This window comes from Papio anubis, chromosome 10, assembly GCF_008728515.1.
Source record: "Papio anubis isolate 15944 chromosome 10, Panubis1.0, whole genome shotgun sequence".
NCBI classification, from domain to species: Eukaryota; Metazoa; Chordata; class Mammalia; order Primates; family Cercopithecidae; genus Papio; species Papio anubis.
Genome location: NC_044985.1, coordinates 28,593,912 through 28,605,558, shown reverse-complemented (window position 1 = coordinate 28,605,558; position 11,647 = coordinate 28,593,912). Strand labels below are relative to the sequence as shown.

Below are 11,647 nucleotides of genomic sequence, written 5' to 3'. Positions count from 1 at the left end.
AGTTTATATGGTAAATTATATATTCTAAAAATGTAGGTGACAGAAGGTAAGATAATTTATATACCTGAGCCCAATTTTGAGCCTAATATCTCAGAGAAATGAATATTATAATGGACTATTGGTCAGAGTTGGAGAAATATTTTCTGACATGGAAAAAGCATAATAACCATTAGAGTTTATTTTATATCAAGAAATCATGGCTTCAGTTTATTAGTACTTATACAGCTTTACTGTATGGTAGTTCTGCCATAAAGTGTAAGAGGTCTATGAAGGTGAGTGTATAAGAAAATAATAATTATTATTTGTGGTGGTTTATTTTATTGGTACATTTTATATTGTTGCAGGATGTTTTGAATTTATGTTTTTAGTTTGGAATAAATATGAAAACATTTATTAGAGATAAGTAAAATAGTCATGATAAATTCACCTTTCCTTTGTAGAAGATCTGTTACGAAAGTTTTTGCAGTCCTATTTTCTACACCAGGAGTAGAATTTCTATTTTAATGTTGTTAAAAAATTAAACCTCTTTTATTTGTTTTCGTTGTTTTTCATTTTTTGTTTTGTTTAACCTGAGCAAGAAGTTAGTAATGTTTTTAGAAAGAACACTGTAGTAAGAAAGCAAAAATTTAAGTCAACTGACTATTTTACTTTTCTGGATGCATTACATTCTAAATACGTTTGCAATTCCAAAAAACAAAGTTTCACTTACTGATTACGAGCAACAATGCACTTAAATTACAGAAATGTTTGTTAATAAGCTTGTTGTTAAAGGCTGGCAATTTTCCCCAAGGGTACTAAATGTATAAAGTTTGGCATTATTGGATTGAAAGAAAGTTAGAAATACATTTCTACCACACAGATAAAAATAATAAAAACATACTTGAGAGGGTCATTACATTTTAATGATTGTAATTGCACACGTCACCTTCATCTCTGAATTTTAAAGGGGACTGAAATATTTACTTTTTAGGGTGTTATGAGGATTCCACTGACACTTAGTCTATGTGTCAAGCAAAGCTCATTGAGTATTAGCTAATATCACCATTATCATAAGCATTATCATTGTCCGTATCTTCACTTTAATTGTTATCAACATCATTAGCCTCATTGTTTATGAATATCAGGGTCTATGGTCATCTAAGTAGTAGTTCTTTGGCTGATCAATATTTTCAGTGAGTATCTACATTTAGTAAGAGTTTCCAGAGTATGTCATTAATTAATTAATTAATTCTGTTGATTTAACATCTATAATAAGTGGAGGCAGGAATACCATGGTGAGTAAAAGAGACCCTTCAATGGAACTTATTGCTTGTGTACACAAATCCTATGACTGCACAGATAACCTTCGTATTATAACTGTAATAAGTGCCACAAATTAGAGGTACAGGGAGTTATGAGATCAAGTTATGGGGAATTTGGCCAAGTCAGAAAATTCACAGAAGCCTTCTCTGAGGAAGTGACATTGGAGGTGAGATTAGGAAGAATTGACAGAGGCAGGAGGGAAAAACTGTTCAACAGAGGGAGCATCATGTGAAACAAGAGGGAACATGGCATGTTAGAGGAACTGAAAGAAAGGTAGGCATGGCAGAAGCAGACAGTAGGAGAGGGAGCATGCAGGAGACATACTAATGAGGTGTGTAGAGGAGAAACCATAAACAGACTTGGTCTTCATCTAAGAGCCAAACTGCTGAAGTGTTTTATGCACTGGGTGATATTAGCACATTTATTTATTTATTTATTTATTTATTTATTTATTTATTTATTTTACTTTAATTTACTTTACTTTACTGTGGTTTTAGTGGGGCTTTAGTTTGGATGTGGCAAGTTTAGAAGTGAAAAGCTCAATTTTGAGACTATTTCAATGGTCCAGATAAGATAAAATAGTAGCTTGAATGAGAGTAGTGACATCAGAGATGAACTGAAATGGATGAATTCAGTGAAAAATTGGGGGAAATCTTATAGGAGTTTCTGATGGATTGATTAAGTAGGAAAAAATTGGTGAAGAGAACTGTTAAAAATGGCTCCTACATTTCTAGCTTGCACAACTGGGTCAATGTGGTACCATCATGAAGCATTTGGAGAAAACCAAATTCAGGATTGAGAATATGAGATCAGTTCTGCATATCTTAAACATGTAATTCTATAAGACAGCCAAGTGAAAGTTTCAAGGCAGTTGTTGAGCTGAAATGGGACATCTGGACTGAAGAGTAAAGTTTGTGATTTATCTTTTTAGAAATTGCAAGAGCTTTGAAGAGATTAGGAAGAGAATATATAGTAAAAAGAGAAGATGATGTAACTTCAACACTAATGCCCAGGGAGAAGAGAATCAGCCAGCAAAGAGTGGCCAGAGTAGAAGGGAAACCAAGAAAGTGACATGTTAGGGAATCCAAGGGAAGCAAATGTTTCAAGAGAGTAGTAAAAGGTTGCCTGTGGTGTTTTAGAGGCCAAGTGAGATGAGGACTAAAAATGTGCCAATTATATTTAATGTCATTTTAGTCATTGGTTACCTCAGCAGAAACTGCTTCCACATACTATATGTGTTTGTGTGTGTGTTAGGGAGGGGAAGAGGGGCTGCAAAAGACAGACTGGGCTGGGTTGATGGCTGAGGAGAGTGAGGTGAGGAAAAAAAGAAATAACTATTTTATACAATGGTTTAGAGAAATTTGGAGCTGCCTTCAATGTGTATAAGGTTTTGTTTCTTTACTGTTGAGATTTAAAAAAAAATCTCAGTTGGAATTTCAGTAGATTTTCCCCTTCTTTTCAAAGATATTCCTATTGTGAAGCCCACTGTGATAATTTGGCAGGATTTTCATTTTTTAAAATTGTGATTATCTCTAATAATAGATGTCTCTAGGGTTGCCACTGTACTGGCAATATAATGACTGGCCCAGGGTAATGACTTGGAATTGGTCAAATCAATTACAGTATCTTTACTGGGTACTTTCTTTTGGACACACACAAGAGACTTTCTTACATGTTGATAGAGTTTTTATATTTTGCAAAAATCAACAAACAAAAATTATAGAAACACTTGAAATGAATGATGAATGTTTTTAAAAACTTGTATGACCTTTTTATTTTCAAATTTTGGGCTTTATGAAATTGAGATTTCTATATTTTCAAGTTCATAATACATTTCTTCTCCTAAGCTGAGTCTTTGTTTTTCAAGAGACATTTGATTTAAAAATAGGTTCTCCCTTGACTAAATAGAACCTAGGTTATATAAACAATTCACGTTCTTGTTTAAAAGTAATTAATTTTCTGCTTCTGGTCTACCAGGCCTACAGGAGGAATAAAATACAAGAACAATGATTTGCTGCTCAAACTTCTGTGGTGCTCAGAGCAAACAGAATGGCGGAGTTTAAACTTAAGAGGAGAACCCATTTTTGAATGGGTTTTGTCCAGCTCCTTCCCCTCCCTGGCAGTGCTAAAATAAGATGTTGCAGTCTCCAACGCTGTTACATCAGCAGGGATAATCTGTAGCTAGTGGTTAAGCTTTCTTCTTCTGCATTTTGCCTAAATAAATGGGTTATACTGTAAGTTCTAATGACTTTGGAAAAGACAGGCAAGCTCTTAGTCCTCTCATGAAGTGCTATGTTAGGTCTCACCATATGAAACAAATATCTTGATCTGTACTTCAAACCATGGCAATGAATGCTTGCAAAATTCCAGCAGGAGACCAAAATGTCCCACATATTGTGGCAAATTTCCCATAATGTCCTGCAAATTGCAACAGAGCCATGGGAAAAGTAGAAGGAAATTATCTTCTTGCATAGGGATAGCTCATGTGGGAAGGCTAATCCACAGGTTTCCACAAGAATGGAGGAATACATCTGGTAGATTTTTGAAGCACATCACGGAACGGTTATTTGGTATCTCAATGTTACACATCGGGAGAAGTATTTGGAACAAATGAATTTCTAATAGATGACTCTAGATTATGTGTTTATACATTGCATCAGTTTTGCTATTAAAAAAGTTGCTTCCCAAAAGAATGGATTTGGCCTCTACAATGCAAAAATATGGTCATTTTTCCAAACTTTAGGTTCTTAAAGCAATTAGCATTGACATCACAAGTAGATGGCAAGCAAGCCCTGAATGCATCAGCTTTTAAAAGGGCGTTCCCCAACAACTTAATTGGAAAGTATTAGTATAAATTAAAGCATGTAGAGAGGCAGTATGTTTACACTTTCTTCCAAAGCAATAGAGAGTCAAGTATGCTAGTGAGTAAGTGAATTTTCTATGGAATTTTATTATTCCTCCATATACTTGTTCATACCAGGTGGAAATCAGGTTTCTAAGAGTAGTTTTATTTCTATGCCTTTATAAGAACTTTGTCATTTTTCAAGTAGAATAAATTTGATAAGTAATGATTTATCCTTTTTGTGCTTTTCCTTCTGAACAAGGGCAACTGCTCTCCACTGAACATTTTACCCTCCCAAGCTGAGTTTGACATAATTACCGCATTGGAGCTAAGATTCATAAGCTGATTGCCAATGTCAACGGAAATGAAAGCTTTCATGAAAAACAAAACCCGTTAAGTATACTCAAGGCTCAGCACCAATCCCACTCATGAGTAATTAAAATATCAATTTGTGATGCATTTGTCTTTTACTGGTAAATCTGGAAATCCTATAGATTTTTTTTTTTTCTTCAGACATAGATGCTTGAAGGAGAATAAATTCCAAGGACAGTGAATACAGCTTCAAACTTTGGATCAGAATCCAATTCCAGAAATAATACTTTGGAGTACCTGCTATAGGTGAGATAGTGTAAATTAAACTGAAATCATTTTATAATATTTTAGATTTTCTTAGTCCTAAGTAAACAGGAATCTTTGCAATTTACACTGGTTGGATTTTTGTTGACTTTTTTTTTTTTTTTTTTTTTTATTTTTTTTTTTTTTTTTTTTTTTTTACTGTATCTAGGAATATGGTTCAAAGTTTTCCTTAGAGGCGGTAAAAAGCTAGCTTCTTTTGTCCTAGGCTGTGTGCTGTTAACTATCTACTTACATTGCCTATTTGATCCCTGCACCAACCCTATGGGTAGGTATTACCTTCATTTTAAAGAAGAATCTCAAAAACATGGAGTGACTTGTCCAAAGCCACACAGTCATTCAATAATAGAATGGGGTACACAGGAGAACACAGTCAGGGACTGTACAATACCTGGTTATGAAGGAAATAGACTGTACTCAAAGAATTTCACGACCTTGCCAGATTTTGCCAGTAGGAGTTTATGTAGCACATGTAAGTAGCTTCAAAAAGTATTGAGCCAAGGAGGAAAAATATAAGATTACATTGGGGTAAATTTATCTATATGTTGCATTTACTTGGGTTTTAGATTTAATGTGTTGGGTCAACTATCTGGGAATGATGTAAAAATACTGAATGGAAGACTAGACTCAATGGTTATCTAGAGTCAATGATGAATAAATGTTGAAGCCTCCCTGGAATATCTTAGTGAAAGAAGTCCTAAGATCAGGGAAATATAAATGTTGGGATGAATCTATTACATATAATTCATTCAGCCATGTCCCTGAGAAGAAAATCCCTTCACCTGAGCATTCAGAAATGTATCGGCTGGGAAAAACAACAGTGTTTGCAATGGCTGTTCTCTGCATGCTGAGATGATGGTAGGAGATAATGCATTGGCACTGGAGTCCTAGATTTCAATGGAATAATGGGATCACAGAGTGGTAGAGGCCACATGTCACTGCTTAACCAGCAGAAACAAGATGAGTGCAATTATCTTAATAAGCTGCAATGATGGAGTGGTAATCAGAATGTTTGACCCACCGGGACTTGTGGCAATGACTCATTGATCATGGAATCCCTACAGATGAAAATAGATGTACAGTTTAGTGAGGTGTTGCTTCTCATGTGTGGAAAAAGTCTATGTTTAGTGGGCAGAAATTTGACTTCAGTTGCCAAAGTGAGAATTAATGGCCTCATATTCAATTTCTAGACCTAATCCAACTCACAGATCCAGAGTCCCTTATTGAGAGTGGGGCAGCAGATCCCTTGAGGAGGTAACCTGCAATGCTGATGTAAGGATATATGGTGAATCTGCCTCTGTATTTTCTTTACTCTGGGAAGTGGGAGTGCTATACTACAACATGTGGCATATGCTTTAATGTTACGACGAATATATGGTGCTGTCTTTCTCATAGCCAAAATGTGTGCTTCCAGGAGCCAAGGAGCAGAAGTGCTTCCACTTGTGGTCTCTCTCTCATACCTAATAAAGTCATTTGAGAAATTTTTGTTCATAATCCATAAACTTGAGTTAGGTGGCTTTGGAAGTCCCAATCCTTATGAAATAAATGCTTCCTTCAGGCACCACAGTCATGGTTTCATTAAGTTAGAAAAAGATTTCTCACTGGCATTTTGGCAAAGAATGTGTTCACTTTACTATCAGGGAAGAATGGTCCTGGTTACCCAGAGAAAATCAGGTTGTTGCTGCACAAGGGAGGGAAAAGAGCATCATATCTGCAACTTAGATGGTTCACTGGGATACGTCATGATCCTTCTATGTCCAGTAATAGTGTTCAATGGGAAATTGTGGCAATTCAGTAAAGAAAACAATACTAAGAACACAGATCACAATTAAGGGTTGGGTCCTCCATCAGGAAAATTCTAGAGTAGCCCAGTTGCTGACAGAAGGAACAATGGTGGCAAATGAAGGAAGCCATGATTATCAACTTTGTCACAGGCTCTGGCAGCAACTATATTTTTTTAAATTTATTTTTTATTTTTTAGTTTTTAAAATTTAAAGTTCCAGGATACACTTGCAGGACGTGCAGGTTTGTTACATGGGTAAATGTATGCCTTGGTGGTTTGCTGCACCTATCAACCCATCACTTAGGTATTAAGCCCTGCATGCATTAGCTATTTATCCTGTGCTCTCCCTCCCCCCGCAACCCTCCTATCCTGACAGGACCCAGTGTGTGTTGTTCCCCTCCCTGTGTCCATGTCTTCTCATTGTTCAGTTCCCACTTGTAAGTGAGCATATGCAGTGTTTGGTTTTCTGTTCCTGCATTAGTTTGCTGAGGTTGATGGCTTCCAGCTCCATCCATGTCCCTGCAAAGGACATGATCTCATTCCTTTTTATGGCTGGATAGTATTCCATGTGTATATGTACCATATTTTCTTTATCCAGTCTATCATTGATGGGCATTTGGGTTGATTCCATGTCTTTGCTATTGTGAATAGTGCCAGCAGCTATATTTTATATTAACTGTTTATTTATCCCCAACTTTTTCTCTTCTGCTATATGTTATAAGTTTCAGGTTTTTATTGGGCATATGGCTGAATTGACGTAATTCTCTAATAGTATGGCAATAGATAGGACTTTGTGTGTGGGTCCCCTGTGTTAATGAAATATGTTTTTCATTTGCACAAAGGACAATAGTGGATGGTGAAGGGCAAACAAGAAGACCTATCCAGTAGGATATTATTTGTTTGTCCCATCATATTCACTTTTCACCCTTCTTCACCCTTCTTTGTGCCCCAGAAGGTTAAACTCAATGGGTTGCATGAATAAGTCTCACTCTTTTGCTATGTGACTTCTGGTTGGGTTCAGCCAATGTATGGCCAGGAGGAGAGAGGCTGGGAAAATATTCAGCTCCCCTGTTCCTTCCTTGCTTGCTGATCATGAACCAATGGATATATTCCTCTCTACAGTGTCATGTAGAGGGAGAACTTCTCTTAAAGCAATAGTTATTTTGGAATTTTAGTAGCTACTTCTTCCTCTTAATGATTTAGTCTCAGGGTTTTGGATTATTATGACTCTACAAGTGTTTCTCTATCCTTTGTGGGAAACTTGCTCATATATTTGTAAATAATCCCTGTCAAACTCTCTTCAGTTACTCTTTGTATTGTAACTGATGCATACAACTAGAATCAGTCTTAAACTTTTGAGAATTTTTCTGGTAAAGGGTACACATAATAAAGTTCTCCAAATATGCTGATGATAGGTACTATTTTATTTTATTTTATTTGAGACAGAGTCTCACTCTGTCACTCAGCCTGGAGTGCACCCCTGCAATCTCAGCTCACTGCAAGCTCCGCCTCCCGGGTTCACGCCATCCTCCTGCCTCAGCCTCTTGAGTAGCTGGGACTACATGCGCCGGCCACCATGCCAGGCTAATTTTTTGTATTTTTAGTAGAGACAGGGTTTCACCGTGTTAGCCAGGATGTTCTCACTCTCCCGATCTCGTGATCTGCCCACCTCAGCCTCCCAAAGTGCTGGGATTACAGGCGTGAGCCACCACACCTGGCAGTTTAGAACCTTTTAAATTGTAGCAGGCTGACTAATGGTCCCTCCGGAAGATGTTCACATCCCAATTATTGGAACCTGTGAGTATGTTACATTATACGCAAAGGAAGGATGAGTGAGTTAAAAATCTTGAGATAGGAATATTATCTTGGAATATCTGGTGGACCCAATGTAATCACGAGGTTTCTTGATGGAAGAAGGCAGAAGGGCAGAAAAGATGACTCCGTGGAAGCAGAAATTAGAGTGATGTACTTTCAAGATGGAGGTATGGCCCATGAATCAAGGAATGCAGACAGCTTCTAGAAGCGAGAAAAAGAAAGGAAATGGGGGTTCCCTCTGGAGCTTCCAGAAGGAACCAACCAGCCCTGATGACATTTTGATTTTAGCCCAGTGAGACTGATTTTGGACTTCTGACCTCCAGAACTTTAAGATAACAAATTGGCATTATGTGAAGCCATTAAGGGTGTGGCAATTTGTTATAGGAGCAGTAGGACCACACAGTGGCAAAATGCAAAACTGTAAAGGAAATGGGTGAGAGGTCTTGCTTGGCTGTTTAAGTTGGCAGAAAAGTGACTGATTAATTTCACTGCCAACAAACACAAGGGTGTACATATCATTTAAAACTACAAAATCTCTACCTTAAAAGATGAAATTTGAGCATTCAGTTATAATTAAGGATAGGAATTGAGAATTGCTCTGTTGCCATTTCTCTGAAAGATGAGTGTAAGCTGTCTGTGCTATAAAAAGCTTAAAAAAGCTGGGCGCGGTGGCTCATGCCTGTAATCCTAGCACTTCGGGAGGCTGAGGCGGGCCGATCACGAGGTCAGGAGATCGAGACCATCCTGGCTAACACGGTGAAACCCCGTCTCTACAAAAATATATAAAAAAATTAGCTGGGCGTGGTGGCGGGCGCCTGTAGTCCCAGCTGCTCTGGAGGCTAAGGCAGGAGAATGGCCTGAACCCAGGAGGCGGAGCTTGCAGTGAGCCAAGATTGCGCCACTGCACTCCAGCCTGGGCGACAGAGCGAGACTCCGTCTCAAAAAAAAAAAAAAAAAAAAAATTAAAAAAAACACTGCTGTGATTCATAGAAAATGGTGTGGTCCACTAGGGGAAGGGTGTCCTCTTTTTTGCTTTTTAAATTATTTATTTATTTAATTTTTAAATTAATACTTCTCTCAAAAGATTAGTCAGTTTCAAGAAGTCAAAACTGGTTCTAAGACAGAACCCTAAGGCCATCCCAGGGCATGTCTCTCTCATTTTACTTCTCCCATTTTGCAGCTGTTTTTGCAGTTAGAAGCCTTCTTTTCTTCCACAAAGCAGACAACTCCCCGGATTTTGTCTTGGCCTAGGAATATTTAGGTGGGTGGCTAAATCTTGGGACAAATACTCTCACCTTTCCTTTCAGAAAAGAAAGTTGGGCTCTGAACCAGCCGGTGTATTCAGGGGTAAAATCTGAGATGTTAGTATGGGTTTAGAATAAATTGTAGGTCACTCAGTATGCTTTGTTTATGCCTCTATTTTGCTTTTAATTAGGACAAAGGAGTGTTTTGTTTTGTTTTGTTTTGTTTTTTAACTGGTGCAGCCAACTACAGTTCTGGTTCTGCTTAGGTATTGGGACCAAAGTCCAAGTTAATAATGATGGTTCATTTGCCTCACTCTGACATTTTTATTTATGCTTGTATTTCCATGGGGGTTTTGTGGAGATGAGAGGTGGCTTGGCAAAGACAAGATTTACATATACTGTCTCTTAATACTGTCCCTTAAAAGCCCTCCTCTCCACAACATCTAGAGATGGTATACGAAATAAAAGTTTTACTTTATCCTTAGTTAGTATCTGACTGGAGTACTATGGACTTGATTCTAACTTGCCCGTTTTGAGAAAGAGATAATGGAAGAGAAACCATGTGCACAAACATGGGATAACTTTCAAATTTGCAAATCGAGTCATTTATTCAAAATAGTCCCATAGACATGAATGGGGCTTTGGTTGGTTTACCACTTCAATATGCTTTTAAGATTAATTCATAATGAACAGGTATTTCTAATCATTATTTCCTTTATATAAAATTATGAGATGTAAATATGTAAACATCTAGATACATTTGATAGCTTCTCATTCATCTTCAGGTCAAAACTTTTTTTTTCTTTTTCTTTCTTTTTTTTTTTTTTTTTTTGAGACAGAGTCTCGCTCTGTCACCCAGGCTGGAGTGCAGTGGCGCGATCTCGGCTCACTGCAAGTTGTGCCTCCTGGGTTCACGCCATTCTCCTGCCTCAGCCTCCCAAGTAGCTGGGACTACGGGCGCCTGCTACTGCACCTGGCTAATTTTTTGTATTTTTAGTAGAGACGCTGTTTCACCTTGTTAGCCAGGATGGTCTTGATCTCCTGACCTCATGATCCGCCTGCCTCGGCCTCCCAAAGTGCTGGGATTACAGGCGTGATCCACTGCGCCCAGCAAAACTTTTCTTAAAGTTAAAACTCCTCTGCTCTAGGCCTATTGGAATTGAACACAAAAATCTAGGCTGATGTTTAATAAATGCAAGCTGCACCCTTGCCCCAAGGTTATGTTATGTTTTGTTATTCAGTTTAATAACACCTGATAATGTCTTTTAATTTTTGTGGGCACATAGCAGCTCTATATATTTATGGGATTGAGGTATCAAAATAACCACATCAGAATATCAAAATTATCATATCAGGGTAAATGGGGTATCCATCACTTCAAGCATTTATCCTTTTTGTTACAAACAATCCAGTTATACTATTTTACTTATTTTAACATGTACAATTAAATTATCATTGACTATAGTCACCCTGTTGTACTATCAAATACTAGATCTCATTCTTTTTTTTCTATGTTTTTGTATGCATTAACCATCCCTACTCCCTGCCTGTACTACCCTTCCCAACCTCTGGTAACCATCTTTCTACTCTACCTCCATGAGTTCAGTTGTTTTCATTTTTAGCTCCCACAAATACGTGAGAACATGTGAAGCTTGTCTTTCTGTGCCTGGCTTATTTCACTTAACGTAATGGCCTCTAGTTCCATTCATGTTGTTGCAAATGACAGGATGTCGTTCTTTTTCATGGCGGAATAGGACTCCATTGTGCATATGTACCACATTTTCTTTATTTATTTGTCTGTTGATGGACACTTCGGTTGTTTTCAAATCTTGGCTTTTGTGAATAATGCTGCAGTAGACATGGGAGTGCAAATATGTCTTTGATATACTGATTTATTTGGGTATATACCTAGCACTGGGATTACTGGATTGTATAGTGGTTCTATTTTTAGTTTTTTGAGAAACCTCCAAACTCTCCATAGTAGTTGTACTAATTTACATTTCCACCAACGGTGAACAAGGGTTCCCT

General features: G+C 37.5%; 1 long non-coding RNA gene across 2 annotated transcripts in view; it reads left to right on the top strand.

Annotated features, from left to right (window-relative positions):
- Positions 1-1,780: 1,780 nt before the first annotated feature.
- Positions 1,781-11,647, top strand: part of LOC108581274 — a 37,106-nt gene continuing 27,239 nt past the window's right edge. Inside the window, exons 1-2 of one of the 2 annotated variants that reach the window (XR_004176504.1) lie at positions 1,781-4,576; positions 4,658-4,762. This is a non-coding gene — a long non-coding RNA (uncharacterized LOC108581274). The remainder of the gene's footprint in view (positions 4,577-4,657; positions 4,763-11,647) is intronic. The other variant, XR_004176503.1, reaches the window with a different exon arrangement.